We start from the raw sequence: 12,878 nt of genomic DNA, 5'->3' as shown, positions 1-12,878 counted from the left end.
GACCTATGCATGTGACAGTATTAAAAGCACGACGTCGGCATCTACGACAGAAATATGGGTACGTAACCATCGGCAGTGGACGTTGGCGCAAAGGCAGCGCGTTGCGTGGTCCGATGAATACCGATATCTTCTTCATCATGCCGATGGGAAGGCGCGAATCTGTCGCGTTTCAGGGCAACAGCTCCTTGACACCTATACTGCCAGACGGAAAAAAGCTGGCGGCGACTCCGTTATGCTCTCGGGAACATTCATACGCGCATTCATGGATGTAGTGGAGTTCGTGCAAGGCACCATTGCAACCAAGGAATATTGTACACTGGTTGCAGACAACGTATGCCCCTTCGTGACGATCCTGTTTCCCGACGGCACTGGCATTTTTCAACAAGATAATGCGCCATTTCACACAAGGCCAGGAGTGTGGTGGAGTGGTTCGAGGAACAAAGTGGCGAGTTCTAATTGATGTGCAGGCCCCCTAACTAGCTAGATCTGAACCGGATCGAATACATCTGTGACTCAACGTGGCGTCAGAGCTCATTGCCCCCCCCCCTTTCGCTGAATTTACGTGAATTATGCGATTTATATGTGCATATATGGTGTCGTCACCTCCTTCAAGAAACGTACCAAGACCTCATTGCTTCCACGCCAGGACGCGTCGCCACTGTTATTCGTGCCAAAGTTGGACATACCGATTATGAAGCAGACTGTCACAATCTTCTGGCTGATCATTGTAGAGTCACCTGTCAGACTCCCAACTAGTTAGATCTGAACCCGATCGAATACATCTGTGACTGAACGTGGCGTCAGAGTTCTCCGCCCCCCCCCCCCCTCCCCAGAATTGACGGGCATTAGGTGATTTATATGTGCATATATGGATATATGGTGCTATCTCCTTCAAGCGACGTACTAAGGCCTCATTGCTTCCACGCCAGGAGGCGTCGCCGCTGTTATCCGTGCCAAAGTTGGACATACCGTTTATGAGGTTGGCTGTCATAATCTTCTGGCTGATCAGTGTAGAGTTCTTGGGCAAATTTGTCAAATCGGCGATTATAAGAGAGGGCAAACCGGGGGACAGGGATGGACAGTACCTCTTCCAGTACCTATGCTTCCAGAGTTTGCACTTGCGTGGGAAAACTGAACCTTCTGAGGCTCTCCCAGTCCTCTGCAGAGACATATCTAGGGTGTACCCTAGTTACGGGAAACAAGGATTGCTCCCGGCGGCGATATAACCCACGGAATAGTCACTGAAGAAGACATGGCTGAGAAGTTCAGTTAGTAAAATCATTAGTTTCCTTCGTAACTGTGTTAACTTAGTAAACGTTCGTCTTTTGTCGTCGCTCTAGGCACCACAATAAACTGGATCTGTATCTGCCGCCACGAGAGTCGTGTGTTCAATATACAGGGTGGTCCATTGATCGTGACCGGCCAAATATCTCACGAAATAAGTATCAAACGAAAAACCTACAAAGAACGAAACTTGTCTAGCTTGAAGGGGGAAACCAGATGGCGCCATGGTTGGCCCGCTAGATGGCGCTGCCATCAGGTCAAACGGAATCAACTGCGTTTTTTTTTTTAAATAGGAACCCGCATTTTTATTACATATTCTTATAGTACGTAAAGAAATATGAATGTTTTAGTTGGACCACTTTTTTCGCTTTGTGATAAATGGTGCTGTAATAGTCACAAACGTATAACTACGTGGTATCGCGTAACATTTCGCCAGTGCCGACGGTTTTTGCTTTATGATACATTACCCGTGTTATAATGGACCGCTTACCAATTGCGGAAAAGGTCGATATCGTGTTGATGTATGGCTATTGTGATCAAAATGCCCAACGGGCCTGTGCTATGTATGCTGCTCGGTATCCTGGACGACATCATCCAAGTGTCCGGACCGTTCGCCGGATAGTTCTGTTATTTAAGGAAACAGGAAGTGTACAGCCACATGTGAAACGTCAACCACGACCTGCAACAAATGATGATGCCCAAGTAGGTGTTTTAGCTGCTGTCGCGGCTAATCCACACATCAGTAGCAGACAAATTGCGCCAGAATCGGGAATCTCAAAAAAGTTAGTGTTGAGAATGCTTCATCAACATCGATTGCACCCGTACCATATTTCTGTGCACCAGGAATTGCATGGCGACGACTTTGAACGTCATGTACAGTTCTGCCACTGGGAACAAGAGAAATTACGGGACGATGACCGATCTTTGTAGTTTTTCGTTTGATGCTTATTTCGTGAGATATTTCGCCCGGTCACTATCAATGGACCACCCTGTATATAGTCGGTCGGATAAGCTAGGAAATTGCCGAACTGTTTATCAGCCTTGTGGCCAGCATTGCATCACGTTGCAGGGTATGCATTGGCTTCCGTGGAGATCACATCCTACTATGAACCATATCCCGTCTTTTGTAACGCCCAGTTCCTGTCATAAATCACAGTGACTTCAATGTAATTATTGTCTTTTGACAATAAAACGGTGCTAGTTTCATCGAGCAGTTCTTACTTGGTGCTGACAGATCTTGAGGTAGTTGCTTTCGTCCTTATTTGTACTCCTGTGTGTTTTTAAGTAGTATACTGCGGCTGTGTCAGAACGCAGCGTTTAACAGCGTGGTGGCAGGCAGTTGTAAGAGGAGGAGGGGACGGGCGCGCGTTGCCGCGGTGGCAGTTTCCACGGCGTTGCATTGTAGCGGCTGGGCTGGGCCGGGCCGCGTCCCGGTGTCGTCTTGCGCGGCCAGTGAGAGTGTCGGAGTGAAAGCGAGCCGCCGGATGCCGGCCGCCCGCCGCGCAGCCCGCACAGTGCTCTGGCCGGCGCTCCACGCGACGCAACTCCGGCCTGGCGCCTCGCCGCGCGCACCAAGGAAACCCCGCCGTCTCCTGTCGTTGCGTCTTGCGCCGCAGTCAGCGCCGAGTTTTCCGCGCGTCGGTACTGTACTCGTCGACTGCAGAGTGCTTCGTTTGTTTACCGTGTTCTCGTGTCTTCTGGACACCGAGCAGCCTGCAGGGTCGGAACGGCGCACGGAGGAGGCCAGCAGTCTCAGAACGTCAGTGAAGTCGAGAACTGCTGATTGTATCAGACAGGTAAGCTACGGCGGGTACAGCCATCGCCGCGAAGCTAAAATTTGCTGACATTTGTTCGCTTTGGACCTTTGTCTCTCTTGTGAACGCAGTTGTGTTGTTATAAGCAGCCAATGAGACCTACAGAAATGCCATACAGGGCGATTCAATAAGAAAAATCAGATTTCAGTTACTTGTTACAGACAAATTATTAAACATAGAAACACTTCCGCATGTCACTAGCTAGGGGAAGGTTCGAAGTTTTATGTTCCCACCATACACCAGCCAACCGATTCTTCAAAGAATGTCTATAGTCAATAGCGCGTAAATACCCATGGCATGCATTTATACGAGGGTAATCCCAAAAGTAAGGTCTCTTATTTTTTTATAAGTACGTAGACCTTTTTATTTCTACAACGGTTCACATCAGTTTACAGCTTGAACATTTAGCTATTTTTCGACATAATCACCATTCCTGTCGATGCATTTTTGTAGACGCTGTGACAGTTTTTGTATGCCCATGTCATACCAGCTCGCCGCCATGCTGTTCAGAAAGTTATGAACCTCTTCTTTCACCACGTCGTCGGAGCTGAATCGCTTTCCGGCCAAATGTTCTTTTAACCTAGGGAACAGGTGATCGTCACTGTTTGTCAAGTCAGGACTATAGGATGTGTGGGTGATTATGTTCCACTGAAACTGTTGCAGGAGAGCATCGGTTTGCCGAGCGATGTGTGGGCTAGCATTGTCATGGAGAATGTGTATGCCCTTGCTCAACATTCCTCTTCTCAGTTTCTGAATTGCCTGTTTGAGTTTTTTCAGAGTCTCACAGTACCTGTCAGCGTTAATTGTGGTCCCAGAGGGCGTAACGTCGACCAACATTACCCCTTTCCGACGCCAAAAAACAGTTGTCATGACTTTACCGGCACACTGTGTTTGTTTGAATTTCCGTTGCTTTGGCGAAGATGGATGCCGCCACTGGCATGATTGTTGCTTGGTCTCAGGCCTAAACTGGTATGCCCAGGTTTCGCCACCTGTGACAATTGAGTCAAGAAAGTTGTCCCGTTCGGCTCAAGGCGGTGTGGAAATGCGCGGGAAGCATCAACTCGTTGCCGCATGCGGTTCTCAGTCAGCATGCGTCGCACCCATCGTGCGCACACCTTCCGGTAATTCAATGTTTCCGTTAAAATTCTGTGAGCGGTGCTTCGGGAAACCTCAGGAACCAACGTGCAGAGATCATCCAGGGTGATCCGCCTATCTTCACGCATGCTTTGCTCAACCTTCAACACTGTCTCCTCAGAAATTGACGGTCTCCCGCTCCTTTTTTCGCCATGAATTCCACTCCTACCAGCTGCAAACTCTCTACATAACTTACGAACATTTTTGACATCTATGCACTACTCACCATACATTTCCGTCAATTGCCGATGGATTTCAATCGACGCAGTGTCCTTTGCGTTCAAAAACCGAATAACTGCACGCAATTCGCACTTGGCGGTAACATCCAACGGGGGCTCCATTCTCAACGGCTGTCAAGCCAAGACTGAACGCCTCAGCGCGGCGTTCGCATGTTTAAATATAGCTCGTGAAGCACTCTTCATAACAGTGTGACCAACTGCCACACAGAGTTCTGTACTTATAAAAAAATAGGAGACCTTACTTTTGGGATTACCTTCGTAGTTGGAGGCGATGAACCCTCTGCCAGCCACTTAAATGTGATTCGCAGAGTATCCATGTAGATGTAGACTTGGTTCTCTATGAATTCACTGCAGGGGGTACAGGCAGACAGTCAAGCGAAGTTCTTTTGAACACGTTTCCCGAAAACTGTCTTGACCAGCCATTTCGGTGGCTCACAGGCAGTGGAAATATTTTAGACCGTGTAGCTACGCCGGATCTTATCGACAACGTCAGTAGTGAAACGGGAATTAGCTTTGATAATGCCATTATAGCAACTATGGCTGCGAAAGATAATAAGTAAATAAAGAAGGCTAGAACAGTGCTTCTCCTGAAGAGAGAACATAAGCAGTTGCTAGCATCTTATTTAGTGAACTGATATCACTTACTTTGAGTAAGATGGGCGTAGAGGGTTATAGGCAAAGTTTAAGCAGATTGTAAATCATGGTCTGGAGAATTACGTGCCTAGTAAGTGGTTTATGGACGGTAAAGATCCATCATGGAGATTCGGAAAATACTGAGGAAGCAGAGGCTGTTGCACCTCAAGAGAGTACGTCCAAATGACGACAAGCAAAGGTTAGTAGAGATTCGTGCATCTGTGAAAAGATCTACCATCCTTATACCGTAGCAAAACATCTGGCAGAGAGAAAATGCGCTTCCTACGTAAAAGCGCTGAGTGGGTCTCAGGATTTCATCCACTCACTTGTTAACCAATCTCGTGTGGCAGTTGAAGTTACCAAAACGAAAGCCGAAGCTTTAAATTTCCCGTTCAAGAAATCGTTCACACAGGAGAATCGTTCAAACATACGTCATTTGACTATCGTACAGACTCCCGTATGGACCACATAGTAACAAGATCCCTCGCGTGGAGAAACAACTGAAAGATTTGAAAGCGAATAAACCACCAGATAGAATCCCAGTTCGATTTCACACAGTGTACTCTAAGGCATTAGCCCCTTACCTGCCTTTTATTTGTCGTGAAACTCTCACCCATTACAAAATCCCATGCAACTGGAAAAAAAGCGTAGTTGATTCCAACATACAAGAAGGATAAGAGAACGGAACCACAAAATTACAGACCAATATCCCTGTCCCCTGTTTGCTGCAGGATCCTTGAACATATTCTTAGTTCTAGTACAATAAACTTTCTTGAGACCGAGAAGCTTTTATCCGAATCGGCGTGGTTTTAGAAAGCATCGCTCATGCGAAACATAGCTTGCCCTATTCTCACATCATATACTGCGACCTATGGATAAAGAGCAACGGGTGGAGTCCATATTTCCGGAAAGCATTTAGCATGGTGCCCCATTGCAGAAAGTACGAGCATATGGAATAATTTCACACATATGTCACTGGCTCGAAGACCTCTTAAGTCATAGGACCCAATATATTGTCCTAGATGGAGAGCGGTCATCAGAGACAAGGGTATCTTCAGGAGTGCCCCAGGGAAGTCTTATAGGTTCACTGTTATTCTCTATACAAATAAATGACTTACGGACAGGGTGGGCACCAATCTGCTGCTGTTTGTTGATGATGCTGTGGTGTACAGTAAAGTGTCGGAGTTGAGTCATTGTAGGAGGATACAAGATGACTTCGACAACATTTATAGTTGGTGTGTTGAATGACAGTGAGCTCTAAACGTAGAAAAATGTAAGTTAATGCGGATGAGTAGGAAAAACAAACCCATTGCGTTCGGATACAGCATTAGTAGTGTCGTTTAATTATCTGGTCATAACGTTGCAAAGCGATACGAAATGGAACGAACATGTGAGGACTGTGGAAGGGAAGGCGAATGGTTTATTGGGAGAATTTTTGGAAAGTGTGGTTCATCTGTAAAGGAGACCGCATATGGGACGCTTGGTCTAGTGTTTGGGATCCGCACCAGGTCGGATGAAAGGAAGACATCGAAGCAATTCAGAGACGGGCTGCTAGATTTGTTGTAGGTAGGTTCGAACAACACGCAAGTGTTACGGAGATGCATCGGGAACTCAAATGGGAATCCCTCTAGGGAATGTGACGTTCTTTTCGAAGAACACCACTGAGAAAATTTAGAGAACTGGCATTTGAAGCTGACTGCAGAACGATTCTGTTGCCTCCAACATATTTTGCGCGTAAGAATCGAGGAGATAAGAGAAATTAGGGCTTATACGGAGGCATGTAGATAGTTGTTTTTCCTCGTTCTTTTTGCGGGTTGAACTAGAGAGGAAATTTGTAGTAGTGGTACGATGTACCCTCCTCCACAAACCGAGCGAGGTGGCGCAGTGGTTAGCACACTGGACTCGCATTCGGGAGGACGACGGTTCAATCCCGTCTCCGGCCATCCTGATTTAGGTTTTCCGTGATTTCCCTAAATCGCTTCAGGCAAATGCCGGGATGGTTCCTTTGAAAGGGCACGGCCGATTTCCTTCCCCATCCTTCCCTCACCCGAGCTTGCGCTCCGTCTCTAATGACCTCGTTGTCGACGGGACGTTAAACACTAACTCCTCCTCCTCCTCCACAAGCCGCAGGGTGAATTGCGGTATGTAAATGTAGTTGTGGATATCATACACTCAACAGGAGCACGATGCGTTGCTCGAGATACATCTAAACGGTAGTCTATTTCATTTCACACGCGAATCAACAAGTCCCTGTTTATTGAACCGACAGCTTCAAGATTTCGACTTCTCAGTTCTCGAAGAGTCTCTGACATAGATGGGACGAAAAGTTTGTCCTTATTGTATATCCCCACAGAAAAAAAGAAATCGCAAGGTATGAGGTGTGGTGACCTGGGAGGTCAAAAACAATGAACAACATCTTGTCCATTTCTTACAATCCATCGTTGTGGGATAATGTTATTAAGGTGGCGCCAGCAGCACCTGAAGGTGAATGCGAGGCAGTGCGGCATCATCGATAAAACTTAAGTCATTGACATCTTCGCAAAGTTGAGGAAACAACCCCTTTTGGAGAATTTTACCAAACAAAAAACCGGCAGTTTTCAGAAATTGTTACTTTATTTACACGAGCAGTTTCGGCATCTCATTTATCCGATCTTCAGTCCTGCACTCCTGGGTATACAGAATCAAATACATCGATACATACGTAACCAGAGCCATCAATACCTGGATTGTTTGAAATTTTTGTGGAGCGTTTTCAAGGAATTGACAACGTGGATTCTTGTCAAGTCTTCTAAGTACACACTCCTCAAAAAAGATACGGCATCCAGGTATTGATGGTTCCAGTTATGCTTGCATCGATGTATTTGATTGCCGATACATGGATTGCGTAGAGACCTGAAGACGGGATTGATGAGATGGCGAAGCTGATCGTGTAAATAAAATAAGAATATCTGAAAACATACGGCTGTGGTGATTATTCTTTGGCTGTGCCGCCGCTGACCCGTATCCATGATGGATGAAGAGAGAATTTTGCAGCTTGTCGGGATACGATATTCCTATCACAGTTTCCTCTGCAAAAAAGAAACAGGATCGGTATAAAACACATTCAGTTTTAATAAGTCTCTTTCATGTTCGACAACGACGACAAGTTTTTGTGAGCCCCAAATTCTTACATTATAGCGTTTTACTTCACCCGATGGATGAAACGTCAGTTCGTCCGGAAAAAAAAGTGTTCTCTGTTGTCTGTTGTCTATTTTCGATATAGATACTGTTAGGACATCGGTTCCGAAAAATCGAAGACCGTATCAAAATCTGTAAATTAGTTCCTCAAACCAGCTCGGACATACAAAAAGAAGCGAGCAGGGGACTTCAGTTTACATATGTAGTTATAGAAAATTTAATAAAATATTTTTATTTAATTACTGAAAGGTTACTACAACTTATGTTTTACGTTTACACGCAGTAGTGTTCGTCTACTACACTTTCATCGGATGATGAATGCAATGTATGTTCTAATGGCGAAAAGATATTTTTATATGATATAATTACAGTTTAACCACTTTCGAATTTCTTTCCTTTACTTGTACTGTGACAATTCGCTTTTTGCTAAATTTCATGATTCTACGGCAATGAGAAGTACCCTAAAGGTTTTAATGTGTGAGTTTTCGAGTATCAAAATAAGTGACATAAAAGGACGTATCTTTTGACTGAATTGACTTAGAAGCTTAAAGTGTTTACACAGCCAAAGGACCATAGACCGTAGTAGGTGACATTAATTTGGACACGATAGGTCCACCTGTTATCGAGAAAAAGGTTTCTTAACAGTCGGACAGAGGGCAACAAAGTTATCCTATAACGATTCCTTTTTTAGAGACAGAGGCGAGTCACAGTCAAAAGACGTTCTGCGCACGTATCTTCGTAACGAAGAAGGGTAGAATAAAGTCATCTATGTTGGCCAATGTCCTCCTGGTAGGTAAACATCATTTGTTTGAAATTTTTATTTTCCCTTGAGATAAGAAAGGATACGAGACACAGGAAACATTAAAATGAAGTATTGTAACCTTTGCGTATTTCTTAACTCGGAGGAAATGTTAAAACTGATTCGTTTTAGAATATAATGACTTATCAAATTTAATTCGTAAGGTTAAACCGAGTTGTTTGCAGTAAAAAAAAGTGTTAGGTAATGTTGCATTAAAGTGAAATCTGCATAATATACCCACTGGCGCATGGGTGAACTGAGAATACTTCTCACTGAAAGTCACTGGAACGACACACAGACTTTGTTTCTGATGGAAATCGGCGTAAAGAGTGCCGATTCGATGCACGTGGCGCGTCTCTGTTGACTAACCCTATCGGCTAAGCCCCATACCTACCATTTCTGTTGTGGCGTGATAGGATTTCACTCCACCGTCAACGTTATTTACAGAGCACAAAATCGTCAATTTTGTTACAGGAGGTTGACAAAAATGTGGAAGCACCAAACACAACAAATTACCTTGAATAATACGGTATAGAAAAACGGTTGGCATTCAAAACAGCTTGCAGCCGTCCTGCAGTGGATAAATACGGGTCCTGTATGGTTTTCAAGAGAATCTCACACAATTCATCCTGAGGACCAGTGGAAAGTTCAGGTAGATCACAGAGGCTCAATAACATTGAAGTATCGTGACTGTGGTGGCCATGAGAGATGTAACAATTGATTCTCGTGTTCACAAAACGAGTCCGGGACCATGCGAGATGTGTGGACAAGGGCCTTGTCATCTTGGAACACGGCATCACCATTGGGGAACAAACACTGTACCATGCGATGGATATGATCAGCCGGAATGGTCACATAATTGTTTCTAGTAATGCCACCTTGCGAACTAACCATGGGACCCGTGGGAAACCACGATATGGCTGCCCAAATCACCGCCACGTTTCAGTCGTGGGACGTGGACTCGCCCAGAAGTTGGAAACAGATTCATCCGAGTAAATGAATCTCAGCTCGCCCTGCAGTTCCCTGCTTTTGGAGCTCTCTTCGTGTTGATTTGGTGCTGACAGGCTTAGCGAGTTCGACTTTTCCAGCTGTTGTCTCCTTAGTTTTCATCACAATCCTATTGAATTTCCGTCTGTCACGATCGCTAAACACACAATTCCGTCCGCGATGAGACAAGCGGATGATGTTCTTCCGTTTTCCCTGCATGCGGAATAAATCTCCGATACGGTGCCTCTTGAAACACGAAATACTTCGGCTACCTTGGTTACGGAAGCTTCCACCATAAGAAGAACAACAATTTGTTCGCGTTCGAATTCACTTAGCGTCGACACAATGCTCTCACGACTACATAGAATACTGTTCTGGCCACGACTGACACTTGCAACGTATTGAGAGCATCCCTCAAGTGCCGTTCCTGGTCAAATTCATAAGCGCAACCCTCTGAGTTGGTCAGCATATCCATTTATATTCAAACATGCATTTATCACAGTGTTTCCATATTTTTATCCAACTCTTATACGATGTTAGGGTAACTTTAGAACATATTTACGGAATGGCGGGTGTAGAAGACAAACTGTTAATAAAGGTAATAAAACTACCAAGAAGGCTAGGAGAGTTATTGTGCTGGAAAGAAGATGTAAACGGTTGTTAGCACTCTTTTTAGACAATGAATTTATTTCCGTTGTGATGGGCTGAGAGGAACTATGGGGGGGGGGGGGGGCAGGGGGAGAGTGAGAGTTTAAACTGAAAGTAAGTTACGCTCTGGAGAAATTATAGTTGTATTCTCGGTTCAGAAAAGAAAGGGGGAATGTCGAGATGCGAAAGTATGTGGAAATTAGTGCGTCTATAAATCGATGCTCGAAGTACGTCACTTACACCGTCGTGCTTTATCGAAATATCGTGCCGGGAGCCGAGAAAATTCTGGTCTTACGTAAAAATCACCAAAATCATCACAAGTTGACAAGTCTGGTGTTGCAATAGCAAATGGCAAAAGGAAATGTGAAGTTCAAAATTTCGCGTTCAAAAAATCATTGAAGCAGGATGATCGTACAGACAGTACCAACGGTTGGCCCTCGCACAGATTCCTGTGTGGGAGATATGGAAATAGGCATCCCTGTCTTTGAGAAGCAAGTGAAAGAGCTGAAAACAAATGAGTCGCCAGGGCCAGATGGAATCCCAATTAGATTTTACAAAGAGTGTTCTACGGCATTGCCCCCTTACTTAGCTCGCATTTATCGCTAATCTCTCGCAAAAGAATGGATCCGCAAAATTATAGACAAGAATCGACAGAATCCTTGAGCATATACTAAGCACGATTGTAATTTATTTCCTGGAGACTGAAAGGTTTATATCCACAAATCAGCACAAATATACGAAGCATCGTTCGTACGAAACTAATCTTGTTCTTTTCTCATATGATGTCCTGAGAAACATGGATAAAGGGCAGCAGGTAGATTCCACAGGTCACACGGAGCCCTACTGCAGATTGTTAACGAAGGGCGGAGCATATGGAAGGTTCCCAGATACACTATATGATCAGATGTATCCGCACACCTCGCTGAAAATGACTTACAAGTTCGTGGCGCCCTCCATCGGTGATGCTGGAATTCAATATGGTGTTGGCCCACACTTAGCCTTGATGACAGCTTCCACTCTCGCAGGCATACCTTCAATCAGGTGCTTTCTTGGGGAATTGCAGCCCATTCTTCACGGAGTGCTGCACTGAGAGGTGTCGATGTCGGTCGCTGAGGTCTGGCACGAAGTAGGCGTTCCAAAACATCCTAAAGGTGTCCTGTAGGATTCAGGTCAGGACTCTGTGTAGGTCAGTCCATTACAGGGATGTTATTGTCGTGTAACCACTCCGCAACAGACCGTGAAATTTGAAGAGATGGTCAATCGTGTTGAAAGATGCAATCGCCATCCCTGAATTGCTCTTCAACACTGGGAAGCAAGAAGGTGCTTAAAACATAATGTAGGCCTGTGCTGTGATAGTGCCACGCGAAACAACAAGGGGTTCAAGCCCCTCCATGAAAAACACGACCACACCATAACACTGCCTCCTCCAAAGCTTACTGTTGGCACTACACACACTGGCAGATGACGTACATCGGGCATTCGCCATACCCAGACCCTGCCATCGGATCGACAGATTATGTACCGTGATTCGTCACTCCACAAATCGTGTTTCCATTGTTCAATCGTCCAATGTTTACCGCCTTACACCAAGCGAGGCGTCGTTTAGCATTTACCGGCGTGAGCCGTTCGACCATGAAATCCAAATTTTCTCACCTCCCGCCTAACTGTCATAGTACTAGCAGTGGATGCTGATGTAGTTTGGAATTCCTGTGTGATGGTCTGGACAGATAACTGCCTATTACACATTACGACCCTCTTCAACTGTCGGCGGTTTCTGTCAGTCAACAGAAGAGGTCGGGCTGTACGCTTTTGGGCTGTACGTATCCCCTCACGTTTCCACTTCACTATCACATCGGAAACAGTGGACCACCTTCGAACGCCGTGAGTTCCGCGGAGCGCCCCATGCTGCTCTCTGACGATGTCTAATGACTACTGAGGTCGCTGATATGGAGTACCTGGTAGTAGGTGGCAGCACAATGCACCTAATCTGAAAAACGTATGTTTTTGGGGGTGTCCGGGTACTTTTGATCACATAGTGTACGTGAGCCGCTCAAGTACTTCTTAAGAAATAATACCTAATATGTTTTCCTGAACGGCGTATCTTCATCAAGACAAGGGTGTCATCGGGAGCGTCCAGTGGAAGTGTGATAGGACCACTGCTGT

At 45.4% G+C, this 12,878-nt stretch overlaps 1 protein-coding gene across 2 annotated transcripts in view; it reads left to right on the top strand.

Annotated features, from left to right (window-relative positions):
* Positions 1-2,726: 2,726 nt before the first annotated feature.
* LOC124612734 (uncharacterized transporter slc-17.2-like) overlaps positions 2,727-12,878 on the top strand; it is a 507,667-nt gene continuing 497,515 nt past the window's right edge. For both annotated transcript variants that reach the window (XM_047141112.1, XM_047141110.1), the window contains exon 1: positions 2,727-3,080. The gene's annotated coding sequence lies outside the window, so the exon portion shown is untranslated. The remainder of the gene's footprint in view (positions 3,081-12,878) is intronic.

This window comes from Schistocerca americana, chromosome 4, assembly GCF_021461395.2.
Source record: "Schistocerca americana isolate TAMUIC-IGC-003095 chromosome 4, iqSchAmer2.1, whole genome shotgun sequence".
NCBI lineage: Eukaryota > Metazoa > Arthropoda > Insecta > Orthoptera > Acrididae > Schistocerca > Schistocerca americana.
The sequence above is the reverse complement of the archived record's forward strand: the minus strand, read 5'-3'. Positions and strand labels throughout refer to the sequence as shown.